Source organism: Scyliorhinus torazame, chromosome 18 (assembly GCF_047496885.1).
Source record: "Scyliorhinus torazame isolate Kashiwa2021f chromosome 18, sScyTor2.1, whole genome shotgun sequence".
NCBI lineage: Eukaryota > Metazoa > Chordata > Chondrichthyes > Carcharhiniformes > Scyliorhinidae > Scyliorhinus > Scyliorhinus torazame.
The window spans coordinates 36,431,426-36,459,264 of NC_092724.1; the positions used below are offsets into that span (position 1 = coordinate 36,431,426).

Genomic DNA, 27,839 nt, shown 5'->3' on the forward strand with positions numbered 1-27,839 from the left:
GTTTTATTTCAGACCTTCAGAATCTACAGTCTTTTGCTTTTGTAATAGATTTAGGACAGTGTTTGGGTTTATTAACAGTGACTGCACTTTCAATATATTTCAATATATTTAAGAGTTCTGATGATAGGTTATCAACCTGAAACATTGTTTTTTCTCTCCACAGGTACTGCCTGGTCCGCTGAGTATTTCCAACATTTTAAATGTTTCTTTCAAATTTCCAGCAATCGCAATATTTTACTTCTGCTTCAATATATTTTAAATCCAATCGATGTTAGTTTATTAAGTGTCTAGGCGGTCCAGTGGATCATCTTTGCACTTTGTAAACTAGACTTGATGTTGCACAGCAGTTATACTTCAGGTTGTGTTAAACCTCAGTGATGTGAAATTGGACTTCACATCACTCCCCTCCACGTCAGATCAGGATCCAAATCTGGAGATATGCTGCAACCTTAATGCCAATGCAAAGCAGAAACCACTTAGCAATGATACTTAAGTTATAGTATAACTGCGTCATACATGACCACAAGAGCACTTGAGTGTTTTGTTATGATTCTTATTACAAACTTGTATATATATTTTTATTTCATTGAGGAAAACCTGCTACTTTTACACCAGCCTTCATATTTGAATCTTTACAGATTCTCGATTCCTGATCAATATTTTGCACCATCACAAAGTTTACATTTATCCAGGGTGGACAAGCTAAACAGTCTCTTTCAAAGCATTAAAGAACTTACCCTTGTTTCTTTGGCCTCAGAATCTCTCCATATCAGTTTCTAGCAAGTTACACATATTAGCCAACTGGCACCATTATGTACATCATTCATTATATGCTGTCAAAATGCCACATCTGCAATTCGCAGACAGTCAGAAATGTGAGGCATTCGGCAGCGACACTGTCTATAAAACAATTGACATGCATGACATATAAACTGAACTCTGGAACACATCTTTGATATATGTTTGTAACCAGTTCTTAGATTTGGTATACATTTCCATAGACCACAATCATTTGCCAAAATAAAAAATAATTGCAATTGTTTAACATGGTTTTTAAAATACTTGAGGTTTTATTGAAGGCATTTGCCAGAAATTCAGCAAACAAACCTGCATAGATATTCCTTTCCTGGGTTTTGTGCAAATAAAATTCTGAACCCACAATTTAGTATCATTTTGCCAAGCTCCACAACACCAACTAACTTCAACTGAAACATATACAGATCCAAGAATAATTTGCTGAATTTCTTCAAGTGAGATCTGGACTTGGTGGAGGCAGCGTTCATCTCATACTAAAAGCAGGTGACACATAGCATTATCAGGGTCTGCATAATCTCCTGGGCTAGTTTTGATCACCCATAATGATGGGGCAGATATTTCCCAATTCCCCCCTCCCCCAAATTTCCTGGGTTTTTCACCTCGCCCAAGCAATTACATGGTTTTGGATGGGATGGGAGTATGTATATTGTGATGCACAAGGTATCATAATGGGTTGAACAGGCTAGATTGATGAGATGGTCTTTTCCTGATTATTGTTAATTATGGCTGGAATTCTCCAGCCGTTGGGATTCTCTTTTCATGCTGACAGCGTATCCCCGCCTGTGGGTTTCCCGGTAGCGTGGGGTGCCTTCAATGGGAAATCCCATTGACAAGCGGCGGGAAGATAGAATCCCACCGTCAGCGAATGGCACACCACCGAGAAACATGGGGCTGGGGGACCGGAGAATCCACTATATGTATCAATTTTTAAAAAGTAACATTTAACCAGAATCCAAAATTATAACTTTCTTCATCAAAGCATTACAGCTGGTTAAGGTTTTTAAATGGCATGTTGTCAAATGCAATTTTAACTACACAGCATCAAGTAATTAAAAAATTATGAATAATTTTCCATGCTGCTATGGATCTTGACCATATTTTGGATAATATTTTAGTACAGCAACAGAAATAGGTGATTCAACTAAATCAATTTCTTAAATTATTATTCAACAAACTGCTGCTCTGCAACTCAAATGAAGAAGAAAATTTGTTTCTAATCGGCACTCGCACGTTAATTCATTGACATGTAAAAACTGACAGATGCTGAAATAAAAATTAAAAGCACTGGTAAAGCAAGTCCATCAGTATTTGAAAGGAGAAAAGGTTTTTAAATATTTCCAGAGGAGGACATTCTTCAGAATCTACTAATTTGCACATTTTTAAAATTCAGTGACTGTAATATTGAAATAGAAAGTGACAGACTTTACTGATACATTGAGTGCACACAATTAGGCATCACACAAATACACTCGACCAGACAACAAAGGTATTTTAATCAAACTTTGCTAAGCTGAAAATCTTCATTAAACAAATGCATTTTTGGGGGCAGACTAGAACATAGAACATACAGTGCAGAAGGAGGCCATTTGGCCCATCGAGGCTGCACCGACCCACTCAAGCCCTCACTTCCACCCTATCCCCGTAACCCAATAACCCCTCCTCATCTTTTGGACACTAAGGGCAATTTAGCATTGCCAATCCACCTAACCTGCACGTCTTTGGACTGTGGGAGGAAACCGGAGCACCCGGAGGAAACCCACGCAGACACGGGGAGAATGTGCAGACTCCGCACAGACAGTGACCCAGCGGTGAATCGAACCTGGGACCCTGGCGCTGTGAAGCCACAGTGCTATCCACTTGTGCTACTGTGCTGCCCAAAAGCTGTTATTCAAAAGCTACCGTGCTAGCACAACCAAAAGCTGTTATTCATTCTTCTCTTGAATAAAGTAAGTCTCACACATTTCAGATTTATATATTTTACAGTCAAAATTATGTTTTCCAAAGATGAAAAAGTAACCACTAATTAATGACTAAAAAATTCTGTTGATGCCTTGTTTCTGAGTAGGTTGAATCAATGGAAAATTCTAATCTTTACATAGAGGTAGGTGTCTTATGGAAATTATAAAAGAATCGACTAAAGTTTTGAACTGTGCACGACAGGAAAAATAGTTGCTTTCCTCAAATGGAATAGGCATAAAATTAAAATAAAGACACCCTTAAAACAAGGTGGGATAAACGTTTTATTTAAATCAGAACCCGGCCACGCATTCAATAGCTTTTTAAAGATCCCACAAGTAACAATACTACTGACGATTTTAGCTGCACAGTAAAATGCCCCCCCAAAAAATCTAAATTTGCAAAATAAACAAATAAATTTAGGCAACTCAAATGAATTAGAGGAACTTCAAAACCCAGCTTTTCCCCTTAAATAATTGTTTCTTTCAACAGTTCAGCTGATACCATCCTGTCATTTTCATCGCTTAAGAGATGAATTGATATTGAAAAGAAAACAACCAAGGATTTGTCAGGGATTCACTCGGATCTTCCGCTAATTTGTAAGACACATTGGCATTCCTAAAGCCCTGTGGTTTTCCCACACGCACACCCTCTCCTATGAAGAAATTATTTTACATTCCATTTCATGTTCTCATCACAAGGGTAATTGTAAAAACGTATCCCCATCTGAACTTCCTCCTTATTCCAGCTCCTGAAAATATTGGAACTATGGTGCTAAAGGTCTGTGACCACTTGATAAAAATGCACCGACAATAGTGGACAGAACAAGTTAAAAGAAGATGACTTTACAAAACGAATATCCCTGAAATGGCAACATTGAGGCTAGTCAGTTGCATTATCTGACTTTAAGCGCCTGCCTAACCAAAAAGATACATCTTGACACTTCCCACCATTTTTACCAGTATGCATGCATTGCGGTTTTATCTGCAGAGGAACTGTAGCATAAACAAAATATCCAAATATGTATAAAATGACAGCAATCAGTAGATGCCATCTTGAAAAAATGCGAGTTAGAGACATCCGAAAGGAAACAGCAAAATAATTTTCTCTGTTTACAAGAACTGCAATGCCTCGTGTGTAATCTCATTCAGTCAATTTGTTTATTTTCAATGGATAATTACTTCTTGATACAGTCTTGCTTGAAAGCCTTAAGAATTAGCTACGGCATTATTAAATTCTGTTAAGATATACTCAGCTACATGAACGAGATCTGCTTACTGGTAACATAATAAATGGTGATTAGGATCACGAGAATTTAATATTATTTGACAATTTTTTTTTCTGCTTCAGCGGTCTATTGGCTATGTAAGTATAACACTTGCATGAATATAGTTCTTGCTTTCTTCAAGGAGGTGACAGCAGTTTAAACATGGACTGGTGCCACTGCTACCATTAACAAAAGAAAACTATTTCATCAATTCAACAAAAGACCATTGTTTCATTTGAATATTTCTGGTTCAATCATGGATTTATGAAATAAATACTTTGACGATAGTGAAATTTTGACTTGATTTAACTGATTTCGGACATGGTATATGGGGAGGTGGTGGTGCAGTGGTATTGTCACTGGACCAGTAAACCAGAGACCTGTAAGGCTCTGGGGATCCAGGTTCAAATCCCACCACTGCAGGCGGCGAAATTTGAATTCAATAAAAATCTGGAATTAAAAGTCTAATGATGACCATGAAACCATTGTTGATTACTAATCCCCCTTAGGGAAGGAAATCTGCAATCTTTACCTGGTCTGGTCTGCATGTGATTCCAGATCCACAGCATTGTGGTTGACGCTTAACTTCTCCCTCAAGCGCAATTAGGTATGGGCAATAAATACGGGCGACACCCACATCCCGTGAACACATTTTAAAAAAAGAATACATTTAATGCACCGTTCCTCGTTATGCCTCCTAATTTCTTTTTCATTAATTTTTCCCTTTGCTTCTTAATTATTTTCCTCTATTGGTTTAGATTCTAAGTGAGTTGAGGGGATTCTTATTATTTGGGTGTTAGGATTATAAATGTGTTTACTTTCATTATGTTCCTTTGGCAGTTTAATTCATCAGCACATCCTTCATCGGATGTCAAATTTGAACTTATTTAAAAAATTGTACCCAGCAAGTGTAGATGTGCAATGTTTTCATTTGAATTCGGGATCAAGCTGTTATCTTGGATCATTCTTTGCGGCACAAGTATAGAAAGTGCTATACAGTTGCACTTTATAACATGAAAGATTAACACACCAATATCATATTTCTATTTCCACTTTCTCATTGGAGGCATTAACTTGTTGGGAGTTACTTTAACGATCTGTAGGAACAGTAAGGAAAAAGTAGGGTCGTTAGATTTCACTCCTATATTTTTAACCAATTTCTCAAATAAGCAGCAAAAATCATATATTTTAAGTTTCCTCATACCAGTTGTTTTATGTTAATATAAATATTGTACATTTTGCCTTCCTGTAACCATCAGATTAGAACAACCAATTTTTACTGTTAATGTCTTACACAAAGAAAAGTTTCAGTGTGGCAACATTAACTTATAAATACAAATCTAACACATATTATCGCACATTGTCAACATAAAATGAAATCATTTACTAACATCATTGGACTTAGAGGGAGCCTGTAAAACTTTGCTTTATGATGGTGATAATATTTGGTTATAAGCATTGACATTTGGGCAACTAATGTTGGTTAGTGTTCCTTTGTATTATCCCTAGTAAACAATTAATCTTCATCCCTATAATTTGGAACTTAATATAACTAGCACCACAGTGGCACAGTGGTTAGCACTGCTGCCTCACAGCACCAGGGACCTGGGTTCAATTGCGGCCGTGGGTGACTGTCTCTGTGGAGTTTGTACATTCTCCCCGTGTCTGCATGGGATGCCTCCGGGTGTTCGTATTTCCTCCCACAGTCCAAAGACGCTCAGGTTAGGTGGATTAGCCATACTAAATTGATCCTTCGTGTCCAAAAAGGTTAGGTGGGGTTACGGGGATAGGTGGTGGCATGGACCTAGGAAGGGTGGGGTTCAGAGGGTTGGTGCAGAATCGATGGGCTGAATGGCCTTCTTCTGTACAGTGGGGATTCTATTGGAGGAAATATTGTGCCAGGAAACTACATATTTCCATTCTTGTACCTGCCTCACATTTAATTATTCAAAACCATAAAATGATATTTAAATGTCTCAGAAATATAGATTTCATCAATATGTTTCCCCTCAGTGTGCACTTAAATTTAAGTATCAGAATAAATTAATGTAGCAAGTCATGCATAATATATTTAAACAGAACTCAATGCGACATTAAATATTCAAATGATTTCATCTGGAAGTTAAACATTTGAACAAACTTTAACTTTCCATAGAAAATATATTTTCTTAAACCTTGTGGCACTAATGACACTGAAATTTTCCTATTTTATGATGCAGTTAAGTTGTTTAAAATTATATAAAAATATAAAATTACCTAAATCATTTTTAAGCATTTGAGCTGTTGTTTTTGACTTTGTCACCAAGCTCCACAATAAAAAATTCCTTGGTTTACTTTGAACTGTAGTTCTCATGATTGATGTTTTGTATGAATTAATTTGTAAATACTCAGGGAGGAGAAGGGAGTCAGGGCATTAAAGGATTTATTTCTCGGGGTCCGATTTGCTGGATTGAAGGAGCTGGGGGCGAAATATGGGCCGGTCTCCACACTGTTGGAGGAGGTGCTGACGACAGGGGGAATGGAGAAGGGGCGGGTGTTGGTGATTTATGGGGCGATTCTGGGAGGAGAGAAGGCACCGCTGGAGGGGATTAACGCAAAGAGGGAAGAAGAGTTGCGAGAGGGCATGGAGGAGGGGTTGTGGTGTGAGGTGCTCCGGAGGGTGATTGCCTCAACTTCATGCGTGAGGTTGGGCTGATACAGCTGAAGGTGGTGTATAGGGCGCACCTCACAAAGGAGAGGATGTTTGTGAACGTTGTCGGTTGGGGCGGGGGGGGCTGCCCGCAAACCAAGTTCATATGTTTTGGTCCTGCCTCCAAAGCTAGAGGAGTGTAGGAGGGAGGTGTTCAGGGTAGTTTTGAAGGTGGTACATGTGAGGCTTGAGCCGGGTCCTCTGGCAGCCATATTCTACTGGGGGATCCTGTTGGGATGGAGGTCACTTTCTTCACCCTGTGCCCTGGCATGGTGGGGGGATCTGTTGGAGTTTTTAACACTCGAGAAGGTGAAGTTTAAGTTGAGGGGAAGGGTGGAAGGGTTCTACAATTCATGAGCTTTGTTTATTATGCACTTTCAAGAATTGGATGACAATGAACATTAGGGGAGGGATTGGGGTGGGGGAGTTGTTGGACTGTGTATGTTGTTGGTGACTGTGTATGGGTGGATGGTGGATTCCTGAATCCTTTTCATGATGTTTGTATTTAAAATGTTGAGGGTTGTTTCGGGGTTGGTGGGAGGAAGGAATTGTTGGCCAGGGGATTGACATTGAATTTGTTATCGTTGATTATTTGTTGGTGGGTGTAAATTTGGATGAAAATGTAAAAAAGGAGGAGAGTAAAAATATTTAATAAGAAAAAAAGAATTAATTTGTAATCTTTTACAGAAGCAGTTGAATCAAATATAAAATGACTTACCCAAAGGCTCACTGATAAAGGTGCCTAAATTAAACATCTCGCAAAGTGGAATTCAATGTTAAAAGCAAATTACTGCGGATGTTGGAATCTGAAACAAGAACAGAAAATACTGGACAATTGCAGCAGATCTGACAGGATGTGTGGAGAGATCAGGGGCGAAATTTTCCGGTATCGGCACGATGTCCGCCGACCGGCGCGCAAAGCGGTGCAAATCAGTCGGGCATCGCGCCGCCCCAAATGTGCGGAATGCTCTGCATCTTTGGGGGCCGAGCCCCAACCTTAAGGGGCTAGGCCTGCTCCGGACTCATTTCCGCCCCGCCAGCTGGCGGGAAAGGCCTTTGGTGCCCTGCCAGCTGGCGCGGAAATGACATCTCCGGGCGGCCGCTCACGGCATCCCCGCGCATGCGCAGTGGAGGGAGTCTCTTCCGCCTCCGCCATGGTGGAGACCGTGGCGAAGGCGGAAGGAAAAGAGTGCCCCCACGGCACAGGCCCGCCCGCGGATCGGTGGGCCCCGATCGTGGGCCAGGCAACCGTGGGGGCACCCCCCGGGGCCAGATCGCCCCGCGCCCCCCCCCCCCAGGGCCCCGGAGCCCGCCTGCATCGCCTTGTCCCGCCGGTAAGGTAGGTGGTTTAATCTACGCCGGCGGGACAGGCATTCTAGCAGCGGGACTTCGGCCCATCTGGGCTAGAGAATCGCGGGGGGGGGGGGGGGGGCCGCCAACCGGTGCGGCGCGATTCCCGCCCCCGCCGAATATCCGGTGGTGGAGAATTCGGCAACCGACGGGGGCGGGATTCACGCCAGCCCCCGGCGATTCTCCGATCCGGCGGGGGGGGTTGGAGAATCTCACCCAAGGGAGCTAACATTTCGAGTCTGAACGAGTTCGTCAAAGCTTTGACAAAGAGTCATCCCTTCTCGCTCCACAGATGCTGTCAGACCTGCCAAGATTGTCTATTATTTTCTGGAATTAGATGTTATTCTTGCTAATTTTAAAAAATGTAGCAGAGCATAAAATGGTACAATATGAAAACATCATTTTTGAATCAGAAATTAGCTGCAGATTCTGTTATAATCGATTTGCAATCCAATAATTCTTTTTTGTAAATGTGAATATTTAACCTTACTGTTTTTATCGAAAATGGGTGAAGATCAACTCACAGAATGGCCCAATTTTTATCAGTTGCAGCCACCTCCCTTTTTAAAAATGTTTTTCCAATTAAGGGACAATTTAGCGTGCTCAATCCACCTACCCTGCTCATCTTCGGGCTGTGGGGGTGAGACTCACACAGACACGGGGAGAATGTAGAAAATCCACACCGATAGTTATCCCGGGCCGGAATCGAACCTGGGTCCTCGGCCTGTGAGGCAGCAGTGCTAACCACTGCCCCACCGGGCTGCCCACAGCCACCTCCCTTAAGAGAGAAAGGGAGAATCAGGGGAGAGTTAGATGTATTTTAGAGTTCAATATTGTGTATAAGATAGTGTAAAACTAATTAGCTTTCAGCATGGGTTTTAAAGAGGATAAGATAAGTGAAGAACTGGTGGAAAGGCACAGTGATTTACGGGGAATCCCAGAGCGTGGGATGTATGTGTCTGAAAGGCCATGGCTATGAGAGTGGCTGAAGGGAATGAGGAATGCACAAAAGAATAGAGTTGGATGGTTAGTTGGAAGAGAGACATTGGGTGTCATTAGAATGGAGGTGACACCACAGATTTAAAATGCTTGAAATTATGCTGTAGGTCTTCCCGAGTCGGCAACCTACATAGTGTCATTCAAGTCATGAAAATAAGACTCAAGGTGCTTCCAATAATGATCTCAACATACCATAAGACCCCTGCGTATGGCTCAATTTTAACCTCACCTGCCCAACGATAATGGTGTTGGGTTTGGGATGGACAGGCAAGTTAAATGAAATCATTGAGGAGTAAAATCTACGGGATGCATATCTGTCATTTCATCCATATCCAGCTTCAAGGATCTTTGAACACATTTATCTTTTTAATGGCAATGTGTCGCAGGACACTATTAAGGTCAGGGGCGAGATTCTCCGACCCCCCGCCGGGTCAGAGAATCGCCGGGGGCTGGCGTGACTCCCGCCCCCGCCGGTTGCCGAATTCTCCACCACCGGATATTCGGCGGGGGTGGGAATCGCGCCCCCCCCCCCCCGCGATTCTCCGGCCCGGATGGGCCGAAGTCCCGCCGCTAAAATGCCTGTCCCGCCGGCGTAGATTAAACCACCTACCTTACCGGCGGGACAAGGCGGCACGAACGGGCTCCGGGGTCCTGGGGGGGGTGCGGGGCGATCTAGCCCCGGGGGGTGCCCTCACGGTGGCCTGGCCCGCGATCGGGACCCACCGATCTGCGGGGGGCCCTGTGCCGTGGGGGCACTCTTTCCCTTCCGCCTTCGCCACGGTCTCCACCATGGCGGAGGCGGAAGAGACTCTCTCCACTGCGCATGCGCGGGAATGCCGTCAGCGGCCGCTAATGCTCCCGCGCATGCGCCGCCTGAAGATGTCATTTCCGCGCCAGCTGACGGGGCACCAAAGGCCTTTTCCGCCAGCTGGCGGGGCGGAAATTCGTCTGGCGCCGGCCTAGCCCCTTAAGGTTGGGGCTCGGCCCCCAAAGATGCGGAGCATTCCGCACCTTTGGGGCGGCGCAATGCCCGACTGATTTGCGCCGTTTTGGGCGCCAGTTGGCGGACATCGCGCCGTTTCCAGAGAATGTCGCCCCATGTTTCAGTGAATGCGTCTGATGGAAGCACTTGTGTATCAGATAGATGAGCCGAACAGAGTAAGCCCCAAAAAGATCTTAATCCTCTTATTTATATATGCAAAGGGTTGTCTCAGGCATGTGGACCCTGGATGTCTTTAATTTTGCCCATTTCAATATGGCTTGTTGAACACATTTTGCCTGCTATAGTGGAGGGTTAGGCACTCAAAAACAGGTGCAATGCCATCAAATTTCTAGGCTTTATTGTCTAGGGAATTTGTCTAATTTCCATATTGTGTTAAAATCAGTACCTTTGTTGTGCCTTTCATTCAATAAATAGGCATAGGCATAGGCCTACATATTCCTCTGTAGATACTCATTAAAAATGTCAGCAACTGTTTGCTGCTGACACCTGTAACCATTTCTCTTACTGCCAGTAGATGACATTCAAACGCCTTTGCAATATTACTTTCAGCAACGTGCCATGCCATACCTGAAAAAAATGATTTGAGTCTCCGTACTCTTCTCACCGTTACCTCGGCTTCACAAATTGTTCCAACTGCTTTCTGAACATTTTTCACCCCCATTTTCTCTCAGCGGTGATACTGTCCAGGTTGAACGCTTTAAGCTATTTTGTTTTAAATCATGAAAACATGACTGTTTGTCTGTTGATTAGTCCTGTGTGCCTTTTAATGCCTCAGCTAAGTTTATACTTTGAGGTCTTGGGCTGTCTCCAGAGCCTGAGCCCCAGCTTGATATTTGTACCTCACAACGGTTCAGAGAGAGACACAGCAATCATATCTGTGCAATCTGAGCCTGTGCTGTCTAGAAACTCTGGCAGTGTGAAAGCTGGTCATCACCAGGAGTTGATAGGGAACAGGGTGTGTCACCTCATCCTGTGGGAGTTTGAGAGCTTCTTCATCTTGTTACTCCCAGAAGACGTTGAGGGGGGGGCGAGATGTCAATTCAAGTCTCAAGGCTGTCGGGGGAGTGATGACATTTCTATAAAGATGTTATCATTCTGCTCTTCTGTTATGACTTTTTCACAAAAACTAACCACCTATAAGCAGCAACAGCTGTTATAGTATGACAAACAGCAGGAACAGTAACAGCTGGTATCATGGGTTCGTTGCCAAATGTTAGAAAAGAGCACAAAGATTGTTTATGGCAAATTGATATTATTTTAATCAACCTCTCTTTTGCTTTAATACAGGTATAAAGTTAAAAGAAAACTGTACTTTGACAAATCTTTGAGTTCCGAAGAAAAGTTTTATGATTTTAAAAGTTAACTACATAAACAATACAAACTGTGGACCTTTGAGGTAACATCTGTTTGGTTATGGAAGTTTATGTTAATTGCAAACGCAATTTTAACTGGGGAGGAACTAGGCATGGATTGCTGTGTGTCTCCACGAGCTAGAGAACCGAGCGATTTTAACACCCAAGCTTAAATTTAAAATGATGTCCACACTCTTGTGCTGGGAATCCTTTTAAAGGGAGGTCGATTTAGCTCAGTTGATACACAGCTTGTTAATGATGCAGAGCGGAGGGCAGCAGCATGTGTTCAATTCCTATGCCGGCTGAGGGTAGTCATGAAGGCATGCCTTCTCAACCTTGCTCCTTGCCCGAGGTGTGGGGATCCTCAGGTTAAATCACCACCAATCAGCTCTCCCCCTCAAAGGGGAAAGCAGCCTATGGTCATCTAGGACTATGGCGACTTGTCTTTACATGCTCAAATTTCACAATGATGCTGCTGCTTGATGCACGATCAATTGCACAAAGACTAAGGTTGGGTACAACTGTGGCTTTATTGCAGTCAGATGCGTGGCCTCCTGCTGTAGCTGGCGAAATGGCAGCTGAATGGAGGACACGCATATTTATACTCCTCCTACTGGGTGGAGTCAGCCTGCAGGGGCTACCGGCGAACCTGTAATACAGGTACTACCTTACATCCCCTAATACAGGTGGACAGTGGTTCACCACATTCACCCCCTGTTAGAAATGAGTCCGGCGGGGGTGGTGTGGAACTATGTACAGTGTTGAACATTATTTACAATGTCGTAGAAACAACATGAAGAGAGAGAGAAAAAAAAAATTGTCCATTTTGAAGGTCCAGTTAAAGGTTCAATCTGTCTGGAACCTTGACGTGCTGCTGGGAGCGGCATAACGGTTGCGGCGACGGCGGTGCGGGCGGTGCTGGCCTGCTGTTAGATGCGTGCCAAAATCTTCGTCGTCCTCTTGCGTGGGCAGGGGAAGGAGGGATAGGCCTGGTGGGGACAATGATGGAAGCGCTGGGGAAGGGGAGGATGGCGCCGGGGCAGGGGAGTGTGTTCGGTTGGAACCTGACGGTGCCAGGTCCCTGAGGGAGACAGTATCTTGGCGGCCGTCGGGGTACGCAACGTAGGCATACTGGGGGTTGGCGTGGAGCAAGAGTACCCTATCCACCAACGGGTCCGCCTTGTGGAGTCGGACGTGCCTATGGAGCAGGACCGATCCTGGAGCTGCGAGCCAAGTCGGGATCGACACCACTTCCTGGCGAAGGTAAAAAGACGTTCATGGGGTGTGCTATTCGTAGCGGTGCACAGTAGTGACCGGATGGAGTGCAGTGCATCAGGGAGGACCTCCTGCCAGCTGGAAGGTTCCTGGACCGTAGGGCCAGCTGGACGGCCCTCCAAACCGTCCCAGTCTCCATTTCTACCTGCCCATTTCCCTGGGGGTTGTAGCTGGTCGTTCTGCTGGAGGCGATACCCCTGCTGAGCAGGAACTGACGCAGCTCATCACTCATGAATCAGGATCCCCTGTCACTGTGGATGTAGGCGGGGAAACCGAACAGAGCGAAGATTGTGTTGAAGGACTTGATAACGGTGGCGGACGTCATATCCGGGCATGGGATGACAAAGGGGAACCTGGAGTACTCATCAACCACACTGAGATTATACGTGTTACAGTCGGTGGAGGGGAGGGACCCTTTGAAATCCATGCTGAGGCGTTCAAAGGGGCGGGAGGCCTTCACCAGGTAGAAGTGCGGCTTGCACTCTGCACAGACCTGGCAGTCCCTGGTGACTGTCCGTACCTCCTAGACAGAGTAGGGCAGGTTGCAAGCCTTGATGAGATGGTACAGTCGTGTGACCCCCGGGTGACAAAGGCTGTCGTGTCGGGCACGGAGTTGGTAGGGCATGCGCTGGCACATGTACCTCGGGAGAGGGCAGCTGGGGGCTCGTTGAGCTTGCCGTGGCGATACAAAATCTCGGAATTATAGGTGGAGAGCTCGATTCTCCACTGCAAGATTTTATCATTTTTGATCTTGCCCTGCTGCGTGTTGCTGAATGTGAAGGCTACCGATGGTTGGTCAGTGAGGAGAGTGAATCTCCTGCTGGCCAGGTGATGCCTCCAATGCCGCACAGCTTCAACGATAGACAAGGCCTCTTTTTCGACGGATGAGTGCCGAATTTCAGAGGCATGAAGGGTGCGGGAAAAGAATGCCATGGGTCTGCCTGCCTGATTGAGGGTGGCGGCAAGGGCGACATCTGATGCGTCGCTTTCTACTTGGAAGGGCAGTGTCTCGTCTACTGCGTGCATCCCTGCCTTGGCTATATCAGCTCTGATACGGGCAAAGGCCTGTTGTGCCTCAGCCGTCAGGGGGAAATGAGTGGACTGTATGAGTGGGCGGGCCTTGGCCGCATAGTTTGGGACCCACTGAGCGTAGTACGAAAAGAACCCCAGGCAGCGTTTGTGGGCCTTGGGGCAGTGGGGGAGGGGAAGCTCCATGAGGGGGCGCATGCGGTCGGAATCGGGCCCCAGAACTCCATTCTAGACCACATAGCCGAGGATGGCTAAGCGGGTCGTGCTGAACATGCACTTCTCTTTGTTATAAGTAAGATCGAGGAGAGTGTCGGTGAGGAGAAATTTAGCGAGATTGGCATCGTGGTCCTGCTGATCATGGCCGCAGATGGTGACATTGTCTAGGTACGGGCACATGGCCCACAAACCGTACCGGTCGACCATTCAGTTCATCTCCCTTTGGAAGACCGAGACCCCATTAGTGACGCCAAAGGGAACCCTAAGAAAATGGTAGAGACGACCGTCTGCCTCGAAGGCAGTATATGGGCGGTCGGATTTACGGATGGGGAGCTGGTGGTAGGCAGATTTTAGGTCAATCGTTGAGAAGACCCGGTACTGTGCAATCTGATTGACCATATCGGATATGCGTGGGAGTGGGTACGTGTCGAGCTGCGTGTACCGATTGATGGTCTGGCTGTAGTCCATGACCATTCGATGTTTCTCCCCAGTTTTAACTACTACCACTTGGGCTCTCCAGGGGCTGTTGCTGGCCTCGATGACACCCTCCAGAAGGAGCCGCTGGACCTCGGACCTGGTGAAGGTCTTGTCCTGGGTGCTGTACCGTCTGCTCCTGGTGGTGACGGGCTTGCAATCTGAAGTAAGATTGGCAAACAGGGAGGGAGGGGTCGACCTTTAGGGTCGTGAGGCCGCACACAGTGAGGGGTGGAAGGGGCCCGCCGATTTTGAGGGTGAGGCTCTGGAGATTGCACTGAAAATCCAGGCCTACAATAGTGCTGCGCAGAGGTTAGGAAGGACGTAGAGGCGAAAGCCGCTGAACTCTACGCCTCTACGGGGGTGATAGCGGCGACTGCGCGGGCCTGGCACACTGCGGCGAAGTGGCCCTTTTTGCCGCAAGCCTTGCAAATGGCGGCGCGAGCTGGGCAGCGATGACGAGGGTGCTTCTGCTGACCGCAAAAATAGCATCGGGGACACCCGGGGTGCGCGGTTTTGCATGTGGCGCAGGCGTATTGGCTAGGCAGGGCCCCAACTGGGGCGGTCGTTTACGGGGTCCAGGAGGGATAGGAGGGGTGGGCCGTGCGGCTGGAGGAGTAGGCCTGAACATTACGGGAGGCGACCGTCAGATGAGGTCCGACCCAATCCCCGTTACGAAAGCATCGCGCATGAGGAGATTAGAATGTTTGGCGGCCGTAACGGCCTGACAGTCACAGTCCTGGACGAGTGGGATTAGGGCCCGCCAGAAGTCTTTGATGGACTCACCAGGGAGTTGAGAGCAAGTGGCGAGTACTGGCGAAGAGTGTGTTCATTTTCTTCGCGTAGTTCTCTTTGAGGAGTGTATGTCAGGGCGTCTTGGATCAGCGGGACACGCTTCAGCTCAACCTTGAATACAGGACCTATATCTTCTGAGCAACCGTCGGTGGGGTGGTCACTGAGTTAATGTAGGCCTCGAAGCAAGCTAGCCAGTGATTAAAGTCTTTTCTGGCGTCGGTCGATTGCGGATCCAGCTGCAGGTGATCTGGTTTGATACGGATGTCCATCCTGTAGAAAATCTTACTGCAATAAATTGATGCACGATCAATTGCACAAACACTAAGGTTGGGTACAACTGTGGCTTTATTGCAGTCAGATGCGTGGCCTCCTGCTGCAGCTGGCGAAATGGCAGCTGAACGTAGAACACGCATATTTATACTTCTCCTACTGGGCGGAGCCAGCCGGCAGGGGCTACCGGTGAACCTGTAGTACAGGTCCTACCTTACATCCCCTAATACAGGTGTACAGTGGTTCACCACACTGCTATCAGGGAATTTTCTGATATGAGCCACAGGTCTTACCTCAGGTTTTCAGATATCTCACTGGAGGTCCTGTTGGAAGAGGTCCAGACAAAGAGAGAGATACACATGGCAGAATCTTCCATTTTTGAGACGAAGTGCGATGGAGGGCAGGCTTGGCGGTGCGTTTCCCATTGGGTGGCGTGACCGGAATCCGCACCCGATTTCACTCTCAGAATCTAATTAAATATGCATTGGCAAGTAGCTCTCTGAATCACATAGTGGGGTGGGAGCTGATTCATCCTGTCCTGTCGTTGCCTAATGGGGTTGACGGTCCGGGTGTCACATTCAAACGTCACCCAAATACACACATTCACTTTCTCCAGCCCAGCTGTGGGGTGGAAACCTCACAAAATGGCTGCTTCCAAGAAGAAAGCTGCACCAAGGTCCAGCAATGACTCCCTTGAGGCCCTTATCTGTGGAGTCCGCCAGCACCGGTGTGTCCATAACCCAAGGGATGGTTCCACGAGGCCCACCAGCCTCACGTTGCCGGCCTGGGAGTTAGTTGCAAGGGTGGAATCCAGTGCAGGAAGAGGATGAACGATCTTGACTCCTCCATCAGGGTAAATCAACCATCAGGACACTCCAATCTCACACTTTCATAATGACATCAAGCACTCAAAGGGTTACGCTGCTCAGGGATCACACACAATATCAGCGGGGCACACATCAGCACTGATTCTCTCAGGGGCACTTTAACATCACCCAGCGTCTATCTCATCTTTCATTCTGCGCAAACTCCATCATCATCCCTTACTAAGGAGGGCTCAGCACACACAGTAGGCACCTTCCCAACCTCTCCTCCATCTCTTCGCTTCACGTTCCATCCATTTGTCCTCATGCAGGCCAAGCTTGCCCACAACAAGGGGGAGAGATGCCAGGGTGGAGGAGGGAGGGCCAACGTCCAGGAGCTGTTGGAATTCAAGGAGGATGCCACTGAGTTGGCAGGCGAGGGCAGAGGTTGCTCCTGTGGAGAAGGCGAGATCAGCCTCTCCCAGAAACCCAATATGGATGAGCCTCCATGAGTTGATCACATCCAGACATTCTCAGTGAGTGAGATGCAATGTTGTATTCAGTCTGTTCATGAACTAAGTCTATCTGCTCTCTCTTACAGGCTCCAGCAGAGCCAACATAAGCCCCAGCCCCCAGCCCCGCCCAGAGGATGCTGCTGACAAGCCATTTGAAGAAGACCCTTCATTGCATCCTCCACCAGCAAAGAGACACACTTTGGATCATAGCATAAAAGCAAATTACTGCGGATGCTGGAATCTGAAACGAAAGAGAAAATGCTGGAAAATCTCAGCAGGTCTGGCAGCATCTGCAGAGAGAGAAAAGAGCTAACGTTTCGAGTCCAATGACTCTTTGTCAAAGCTAACAGTCAGGGAATGTGGGGAATATTTATACTGTGGAGTGAGAATGAAAGATGAGTCATAGCTACAGAAACCCAGGGAGACGGCGTGCAAATAGCCACAGAAACCAAGGGGAAAGAGTGCTAATGGAAGTCCCCAGAGAGAACAAAAGGTGTGAGAGGCCAAACTGCAGAGAAAATAACATCAGAGACTAAACTGTGACAGATGGAGATGTGGGGGGAGAGGAAGGGGGAAGCAAAGGGAGAAGGGGTAAGGAAAGGTGGATAAGATTGGGGGGGGGGGGTGGTTAAATATATATTAAGAAAGACAAGAAAGAAAGAAATGGTAAGAGACAGTTGAAATCAAATAGGATGAAAACAAATGGGTCGAGGTGGGTTAGAGCTAATCATCTGAAGTTGTTGATTTCGATGTTAAGACCGGAAGGCTGTAGCGTGCCTAACCAGAAGATGAGATGTTGTTCCTCCAGTTTGCGTTGAGCTTCACTGGAACATTGCTGCAGGCCAAGGACAGACATGAGGGCATGGGAGCAGGGTCTTGTGTTAAAATGGCAAGCAACGGGAAGGTCAGGGACCTGAATGCACACAGACCGAAGGTGCTCAGCACCTTGATCTCCCCTCTGCCTGCCATTGTCTTCCACATCTCCAACCCCAACACAGACCATTGCAACCCCTCCCCCCGTGTGTCCTTCCTCCTCCCTCCTCCACCTCTCAGTCACAATACAGAAGATCCCCTCCAGAGACCAGAGGAAGCGAATGAGCAAACCAATCCTACACCCCTACCAGGGCAGCGGCGCTACTGCTGCTAGGCTTTGAATGCTGCACTCACCTCGAAACCACAAGCGAAGTGAGGGCTGACAGCCATTGTTTCTGAACATGATTTAGACCGGTCTAATTTCCCACTGACGTAACACAAGATTGGAAAGGGCAATGTAGTTCGAGTGAGTGGTGTTTTTAATGAGCATTCATGACATTGTAATACATGCAAATAGCAATCCTGACACGGATCAGCGGCAAACCCAACCTGCCATAATCCCGCCATGAATATGATGAGGGGAAAATTACAACCTGATTTCCTGCCAGGGAAAATCTGATTATTGCCCTCTCTTCAGATTTTCTGCTCCCTCCCACCACAAATCCCATCGCTGTCAGAAACGGAAAATTCTGCCCACAGTTTCATAATCATTGAGCTATGTCAACACTCATTGGGCACTGATGAAGCTACAAAATCCTTCTAATATTCTTCTAATATTCAAGCAGGGATTAATCAAGAACCGTCAGCATGGTTTTGTTCAAGGCAGGTCATGTCTGACCAACTTGGTTGAATTTTTCGAAGAGGTGACCAGATGTGTAGGTAGATGAAAGCAATACATTTGATGTTGTTTACTTGGACTCCAGCAAGGCTTTTAATAAGATTCCATAAGTGACACTGATAGCAAATATACGAGCCCATGAATCTAAGGAAATTTACCAAATTGGATCCAGAATTGACTGAGTGGCAGGAAGCAAAGTGTGATGGTCGAGGGGTGTTTTTCTGACTGGAAGCCTGTGTCCAGTGGGGTCTGCAGGGATCAGTGTTGGGGCCCTTGTTGTTCGTGGTTTATATAAATGATTTAGACATGAATGTAGGAGTGTTGATCAGTAAGGTCGCAAATGATACGATAATTGGTGGGTGGTAAATAGTGAGGAAAATAAACTTAGGTTACAGGAGGATACATACAGGCTGGTCAAATGGGATGATCGCTGGCAAATGGAATTCAATCCAGATAAGTTTGAGGTGATACACTTGGACAGGACAAACAAGGCAAGGGAATGCATGATGAACGGCTGAGAGAATCCCACCCACAATGTGCTGCCCCCACACCTGCTCTTTCAAGGAAGCAATTGGGAACAAAGAGACAACTTCTTTAAAAGCTACAGTTAGAAAACCAGCTGCTCCCCTGAGTTAATGGATTCCTGCAGGGCTATATAAATGAACAACCTTCACCGCCCCCCCCCCCCCCCCCCACTTTGAAACTGCCTTGACCGGTCAATCAAAAGGTTTTTACGTGGCAATGGTGCATGAAATTGAATGCAAACAATGCAGCTCAAAGCTTTTAGCCTTCTAGGTATACAAACAGACATCAATACTTTAAAGGGAAATGAAATGACTGTGAGAAACCCATTTCAAATGTTTCCACCATATTAAAGGAAATACTTCATCTCACAGATCTTTGAACTTGCTATATTGACAGAATGTTTAACGGGTTTAGGGGTACAGATAGGAACACTTTCAGAGAACTTTAATTTTTAGATACTCACTGATTGTTTCAAGGTTTAAAGGCTGGAGAGACCAGCTGAACAACCGCCATAACAGGAAAGACCCCCGACATAAGCACCTCCAGCCCTACACAATCCCCCTGACTCCCCACCTCATGTGAAGGCCCCCCTCACGCCCAGGAGGCATTTGGAAGGAGGGCACTCACCACATTGCCAACCCTCAGTCTGCAAGCTGCCAGGTAGGTCACCGTTTCTCATGACTTTGCACCAATTCACGCCAGCGATCTTTGGGTTGGCAATGCTGGAGCAGCACAGGAGTCAAGTGAATTAGCTGTCCTGGCTGTAAATTACGTGCAAAAAAAGCTTTAATGAGCTACTTGCATGTTCCTGCTTGGTCTGGGCGGGTAACTCATCGGGGTAAAATTGGCAGGCTGCTGAGATTCGGAATGGGTTTCACAACTGGCGTGAAACCCATTTTTGGTCTCATGCCCGATTTAGCAGGCCATCGGGATTCCCTACACTGGTGGGCGGCCCTGGAGAATCCCAAACTAAGTGTAACTTTCGGCAGGATAAATGATCCAGCACGATTCCCATCGCAATCCACCCACATTTGTTTGGAGCTTGGGGAGATTCCTGCCGGGATGGAGACGTGGGGCACCCTTTCCCATCTCCAGACAACCCTATAGCCCACCACCTCCTCCCCCACTCACCGGCAGCGCCCTTACCCACCCCCCCCCCCCCCCGCCCCTCCCCTCCCCATCTGCAGGAATCAATTTTGAATTCCTCTCTGGCCATGGGGGAGGTGTCAGAAGACTGGAGAACAGCTAATGTGGTCCCACTATTTAAGAAGAGTTGTAGAGATAAGCCTGGAACTACAGATCAGTAAGTCTCACGTCAGTGGTAGGGAAACTATTGGAGAAAATTCGAAAGGAGGGAATCTATCTTGCCTTGGAGATGCAAGGTTTCATTAGGAACTTCAGAGGGAAGTCATGCCTAACAAACTTGATTGAAGTTTTTGAACATGTGACCAGATGTGTAGATGAGGGTAGTGCAGTTGATGTAGTTTACACAGATTTCAGCTAAGCTTTTGACAAGGTCCCACTTGGAGACATATAAAGAAGGCAAATACACATGGGATGCAGGGAAATTTGATAAAGTGGATTCAAAATTGGCTCAGTTGTAGGAGACAGAGAGTGATGACAGATGGCTGCTTTAGCGACTGAAAGCCAGTGTCCAGTGGCATACCACAGGGATCTGTGCTGGGTTCTCTATTGTTTGGCATTTAAATAAACAACATACATGACTGTGTGGGAGGTAGGATCAGTACATTTGCGGATGACACAGAGCTTGGCCAGGTTGTTAACAGTAAGGATGAGTGTCCTGGTGGGATCTCATAGAAACTTATAAAATTCTAACAGGACTAGACAGGGTAGATGCAGGGAAGATGTTTCCAATGGTGGGTGTGTCCAGAACTGGGGGTCACAGTCTGAGGATTCAGGGTAAACTATTTCGGACAGAGATGAGGAGACATTTCTTCACCCAAAGAGTGGTGAGCCTGTGGAATTCATTACCACAGGAAGTAGTTGATGCGAAAACATTGAATATATTCAAGAGGTGGCTAGATATGGCACTTGGGGTGAATGGGATCAAAAGCTATGGGGAGAAAGCAGGATTAGGCTATTGAGTTGGATGTTCAACCATGATCATGATAAATGGCAGAACGGGCTCAAAGGGCCAAAAGGCCTCCTCCTGCTCCTATCTTCTATATATCTATGTTACAGGAAGATATAGATGGGATGGTCAAATGAGCTGAACAGTGGCAGATGGAATTTAACCCTGAAAAGTGTGAGGTGATATACTTTGGAAGGAGTAATGTGACAAGGATGTATTCAATGAATGGCCTGACACTGGGAAGTTCTGAGGAACAAAGGACCTTGGCGTGTTTGTCCATAGATTTCTGAAGGCAGAAGGGCAGGTTAATAAGGTGGTGAAAAGGCATATGGGACACTTGCCTTTATCAATTGAGGCATAGATTACCAAAGCAGGGAAACTATGTTGGAGTTATATAGAACTTTGGCGAGGCCACAGCTGGAGTACTGTGTACAATTTTGATTGTCCCATTATAGGAAGGATGTGATTGCACTGGAGGGGATTTTAGCATTGCTATTTCTATAGGTATTCATTATACAATTTTAATGAAGCATGTATTAAACGGGCAGCATGGTAGCATAGTGGTTAGCACAATTGCTTCACAGCTCCAGGGTCACAGGTTCGATTCCCGGCTTGGGTCACTGTCTGTGTGGAGTCTGCACATCCTCCCCGTGTGTGCGTGGGTTTCCTCCGGGTGCTCCGGTTTCCTCCCACAGTCCAAAGATGTGCAGGTTAGGTGGATTGACCATTATAAATTGCCCTTAGTGTCCAAAAAGGTTAGGTGAGGTTACTGGGTTACGGGGCTAGGGTGGAGGTGTGGGTTTAAGTAAGGTGCTCTTTCTAAAGGCGGGTGCAGGCTCGATGGCCTCCTTCTGCACTGTAAATTCTATTATTCTATGAGTATATTAAATATAGGTAGAAGGATTTTGCTAAAAATGTTTACAGATTATGAAAAGCATAAACATTTTAATACTCCTGCTAGCCTGACTAGATTGGAAAGTACAGATTGCCAATCAGTACCTTGTTCTGCCCCATTTCCCCCCTCAGGTGAAGGGGACATCCTGAGGTCCACTAAATAACTGCTCTTTGTCAGGTATCCCCCCCACTCTCAGTGAAGCCGATACTGTTGAAGTTATTAGTAAAATATTGCCAAATGGATCAGTCAAACACAGGGAGGGGGGAGCAAATGAAAAATCGACCCATGAAGGATTTTAGTGTTGCTCTCGTGACGTCATGACGTTAAATGTGGTTTATTTAAAGTTGTCAGGATAAGAATGTGAGGGAACCATTCCCACACTAGGCGGACCCCTTCATTGCTCCAACTGGCGTGTTCCATAGAAGTCTCCTCACAAAGTCTTTCAATGTGACAGCGAGCAGTGAGATCAGTTCAACACTTCTGAAACTGGACAAAAAAACCTGTGCAGAAACTTCAAACAATACTTGGACTGGAAGAAGAAGCAAGAGACGCCAAAAAGGTGGAGAATGTCGCGCTGTCCAATTAAAATCTCCTAACATTTATTCATGTCAGAATATTGCAGAGTCTCAGCTCATACCTTTCTGAGAACTGCAGTTAACTTGCTAATCCTGCGAAAGTCGGTGAAGCGACACTTAACTGATTGTAATTTTTTTTAACAGAAAACAGCCTTGTGATTTCAGTAGTTTTGGTGCATTATTATATATGTGAAGGCGAGGTGCTGCCGGAATTATTTCTTTCAAACAGGAGTTCAGGTGAATTTTAGTGCTGGAGACTTGAATCTGCCTGTCCCTACTGATGGTACCTATTAAGTTTATGGCCGAGCATTGTACAATAGTCCTTTTCATGAATTCTCAAAAGTCAACCGGAGCTCGTTAGCTGTTGAAAAAGAGCGAGAGAGAGAGAGAAAAAAACTAAATAGACCAGTATTCACTTTTTGTTTGTAATTCTGCAAATGCGTTCAGGGAAACCGGCAAGAACCTCTCGTGGCAGAAAGCCAGGTAGTCTGGATCACGTTTGACTTGTGCCAAACGTTTCATACTCCTGTCTGGGAATAGGTCGAGGAGTATTTTTATTTTATATATGTTATATTGTAACATGAGGCATCTACCGAAATATTCCTCAGGTGCTGGTGGTACAGTTTAGGCTTTTGACTACTGTCCTGGGGTGTGATGGATTCTGAAAATAGTGGGAGATTTACAAATCCCAATCCGAAATTTAATCAGCACACCATTTTACTGGGATTATATTTAGACCTGCATAAAGCAGCAGTGTTTCAATTATTTAATACTTTGTCCAATGCTTACAAATGTATATATAATTTGAATAATTGTAAAAATGCAAAGATAAAGCATTTTAAAGTACAGGTTCCACAAATAAATGCCCTTTAGTCGAGTTTTGAGGCATAATGGGGAAATATGTATCCCAGGGTGAATGCTAAAGCATCTTATTATATTTGAAAATCGCTGCACATCTTTATAAAAATACTAAAAGAAAATGCCCAATTTCCACTTCATTCTCTAGGAGGCCTCTTGGAACTTGCCTTCTCAGACAAATTATTTCTCCATCTGCTCCCCATTACCTTCAGATACAGCTGGCTGCCAGCCACCAGCTGGGACTTAACACAGTTTTGTCTGTAAATGTGTTGTTTCAAGTTATTTACCATTATGATCATTTTTCTTCAGGTCCTTTCAGCGTCTGCTTTTTTTCTTTTGAGCTATATAAGCATGATTTCTGAATATAATTCAGAAATATGCTTGACTAGGCTTTTTTTTTATAAATGCCTGTTTTTATGGAGATGAGATGCAGAAGAAAAAGGCAAGTTCATCTTTGACGGCCTGTAACAGTTACCAGCAGTTCTGGAAAGGAGATGTCTAGTGGGGGTCGATGCTTCTGACTTTGTGGCAAAATGTTCATAACAAAAGGTTACTCAAGGTGTCAGTCTTCAAATGCAGCCAAGTCTAAATGCATTACAGTGGATCCGCAATTCCACTTGGAAAAGGGATATTCAATTAGCTTGGGTCGCATTAAGTGACTTCTTTAAATCTGTGTTCAGATCATCACCACTGCAAAGGCTTACCTTTTAAATTGTTAACTTAACAAACAAGATTAATTCTTATTCCTCCAGATGCAGTTTTTAAATTGTCTACTAGGAAGTGTGTTTTAGAATGTTATACATGGCACACTGTTTAGATTTCATTGTGAAGTATTTGGTTTCTATGAATTATATCCATCTGCCAGATTTCTTAGAAGAAAAAAGATTTTACGTCTGCACAAAATTCCCCAACCCATGTAAATGCAGGATAATTAGCTTTCCCCAGAAGTAATTAGCTTTGGTTTAAGGTATAATTTATCAATTTTATCAAAAGAAGATGTGAGTAAAATGGCATGTAATGTTGCTAGGGGGGTGGGGGGGGGGGGGGGGTGGGAGGAGAGAGAGAGGAAAGCTCTAATGTACTATTTCTACATGTTTGGTGCTGCTCTGGGACTTCCTACTCCTCCAAAAATGTGCTAATTAATATTAACAAAAAATAAGTGAGAGGCAAAGCAGATTTTGTCCTTAAGACCAAGAATTAGGAACGTAAGCAGCATTCTGGAAACTGCAGCCAAATTTAAAAAAGCTCCACATCAGAACTGTAATTAATGAGTTCAGCGAGAGAATAGAATTTGTAGCAATAGCAACATAAGTGACCAGCACACAGGAGTTTTATTTTATTGTCAGAAACCATGAGTGCAGTGACCTTTCCAATTATATCACACTGGAGTGAAAGGGGGCGGTGACCTGGGAGAGCTGAGGATACCAGACTTACAGCAAGCATTGCCCTCAGTAGAATATAACCAGAACAGTGCAAGGTAGCAGGACATAGGGCTAAGGCTCTGCCTTCCGAGAGAGGCTGTGACTGAAATGTGTTGCTTCGTCAACAAAGAGCTGCGGGTGCAGTCAGCAACCTGTAATGTGCCAGTGAAGGTAACCTCTTCCCTCAACTTTAATGTCACAATTGGCTGTTCTAGGCACCAATTGTAGCATAATGCCAGTGTTGTCTTTGCTTAATAGACAAGGAATTATTTTGTTCTGAACAATGAAAGAATCACAGTTGAATTAGTTTTATTCACTTGAGCAACAATAGGGGTAGATATATTTAATGTGCTTTTCTTGCGTGTTTGTCTTTGTGTGCTGTGATTATGTTTGTTCTTGTGGGTGTGCTGTATACAATGTCCACTCCAGTTGCAGTAGGGATACTAAGAGGTGATTGGAGACATAGAAAACGCTGTATATCAAACTCACCTGAATGTACATATCAGTGGTCTGTTTTGCTATATATAGATCTTGTAGGCTTAATACTAGAACAGAGCCACATGTTGGAACCGAACTGTTACATGAATTTCACTTAGCTGCTCTTATGGCCTATGATGTATGATCTCTGCTGGCCTGTGTGATCGTAGAATAATGTGCATTTATTAGCTTTCAGCAATTCACCTTATAGATGCCTGTAAGTATTCTCCAACCAGTTGAAAATGACCAGACTGTTTGTGTTTATTATCCACAGTGCCACGACTGTTAAAGCATTTATAAGAGACAATGTCACTGTGCCTACGATCTACTCCACTGAAAATTCACCAGAGATATTTCCATTTGGTTAATGGGAGATTACAATGCAGATAAATTATTCTTGGCATTGCTCATAGGGGCTGGCAAACTGTATCTGGGTGTTTAGCTCTTCTACATTACCCCCACCAGCAACATATGTAGTGTGGAGGAAGGCAAATGACACCCACAGTACAGTCCTGATGCTTTCGCAGCCTCTGTGAAAAGTCACACATGATACTTGGTCTGTACCATTGAGCACCACATTAACTACCTCTACAACTACCTAATAACCAGTGCTTCAAGACTCATTAGGTGGAAATTTTGCAAGAAAGGAGAGGCAGTTAGAAAAAAGGAATTGGAAGCATTTGCATTTCTGAAGTTGCCAGCAGTTGTCAATAAGAACAAGAATGTTTCTAAACATTGTGGTTAGGATCAATGAGGGTTATTCAGATGTATTCAAGCGTGAAGGGAAAGATAAATGAACACCCCTCCTGCCTGTTGAGTATCAATCATTAAGCTGTCAGTTAAATGCACTGGACTGTGAAATTGAATGAATGAAAATAATTTTGAAAGATCTCATGAGATTTCAAAGCTGTTCAAGTGTTGTGAGCTTTCCAGGAATACTCTGAGACTTAAAAAGTTGCAGTATTAAAAGCATGGGGCTGAATGAGCAGATGTGAAGAAAGGGAAATACTTGAGGCATCCTGGCTTCTCTCTTTAATGAACTGACTGATCTGCTCATTAGCTGTGAGGCAGAGCAGTTCAAAGTTAGAAGGCCACTTCAAAGTTCACAGATAAGGATGATGATTTTGAACAGAGGGTTGCCTGAAATCACCATGCCAAGAATGAGCTTCAGGTTGCCCAGGCTAGAAGGGGCAGTCCAGACACAGGGCACCTATCCTGGTGGAGAGTCCTGAGCACAAAGCCTTATCTCCAGTCCCTGGCCACCCAACATTCAGGACCCTTGGGGGACCCTCCCTCTGCAGTCTGGCAGTGGCAGAGGGCACATGGGCAATGGACTGACCTCCTGGGGTCCAAAGCACCAACCCAGGCTGTCATTGCCAAGGTGTCAATGCCTAGGGTGCCAGAGGTAGTACAGCATTGGCAATGCCAAGGGGTGGGGCCTGAAAGGGGATCCTGAGGGGGAGGGGGTGCATTGAGGGTGTGGCTGGGGAGGATGGTGGCGGGGTGGAGGATATTGGGTCACCCTCATGCTTGCGTGGTGTGGGGGTAGGGGTGGGGGTGACCTACTATGTCCGTGGTGGGGGGGAAGATGCCCCTGTTTCCTAAGGGGTTGGGGGTGCTCCCCTTGTCAGCGGGGGTCACCATTTCCATTGTAGGGGTTAGGGGGGTCTGTATCTGGACACAGGGATTGGGGCACCTGTTCAAAATGGTGCCCCAAGGGCAGCAAAGTGGCGCAGTGGTTAGCATTGCTGCCTCACGGCGCCGAGGTCCTAGGTTCGATCCCGGCTCTGGGTCACTGTCCGTGTGGAGTTTGCACATTCTCCCCATGTTTGCGTGGGTTTCACCCCCACAACCCAAAGATGTGCAGAGTAGGTGAATTGGCCACGCTAAATTGCCCCTTAATTGGAAAAAAATGAATTGGGTACTCTAAATTTATTTTTAAAAATCATGCCCCAAGATTGGTTAATGCAGGCTGGCCAGCGTGCTAGTCGCTCTGCATATTTTAGCATGCTAAAGGTGAAGGAATCCCACCTCAGCGACATTCCTGGTGCCAGTGGGAATCACTCCAGTTCTCCTGCTGGCAAGAGCATTTAGTCTTGGAACCGGAGGTTCACACCCATAGAGTTTTTACAACACGAAAAGTGTCCGTTTGGCCCAACGTGTCCACGCCGGCCATCAAGTAGTTTTCTACGCCAATCCCATTTTCAAGCACTTGGTCCTTGGTCCTGTATGCTATGGCATTTCAAGTGCTCATCTAAAGACTTCTTAAATGTTGTGAGGGTTCCCATCTCCGCCACCCTTTCTGGCAGTGTGTTCCAGATTCCAACCACTCTCTAGTTGAAACAAAATGTCCTCACATCCCCTCTAAACCTCCTGCGCTTACCTTAAGTCGATGCTCCCTGCCTCTTTTAAGGGGAAACATTCCTTCCTATTCACCCTATCTACGCGCCTCATAATTCTGGGGCTCTTCTCCTCGCTCTTCTAACACCAAGTGGTGAGCCTCTCCCTCCCGAACACATCTACTCCATTATTGTTC

General features: G+C 45.6%; 1 protein-coding gene and 1 long non-coding RNA gene across 2 annotated transcripts in view; one reads left to right on the top strand and one right to left on the bottom strand.

The window, feature by feature from the left end:
- Positions 1-3,913: 3,913 nt before the first annotated feature.
- LOC140394796 (uncharacterized) lies at positions 3,914-7,733 on the bottom strand. The gene is made up of 2 exons (XR_011936008.1): positions 7,447-7,733; positions 3,914-5,136 (listed from the first exon to the last, which is right to left on the bottom strand). It is a non-coding gene; the product is annotated as an uncharacterized lncRNA (long non-coding RNA).
- A 14,648-nt stretch (positions 7,734-22,381) lies between these two features.
- Positions 22,382-27,839, top strand: part of LOC140395118 (A disintegrin and metalloproteinase with thrombospondin motifs 6-like) — a 168,712-nt gene continuing 163,254 nt past the window's right edge. The window contains exon 1 of the mRNA XM_072482567.1: positions 22,382-22,531. The gene's annotated coding sequence lies outside the window, so the exon portion shown is untranslated. The remainder of the gene's footprint in view (positions 22,532-27,839) is intronic.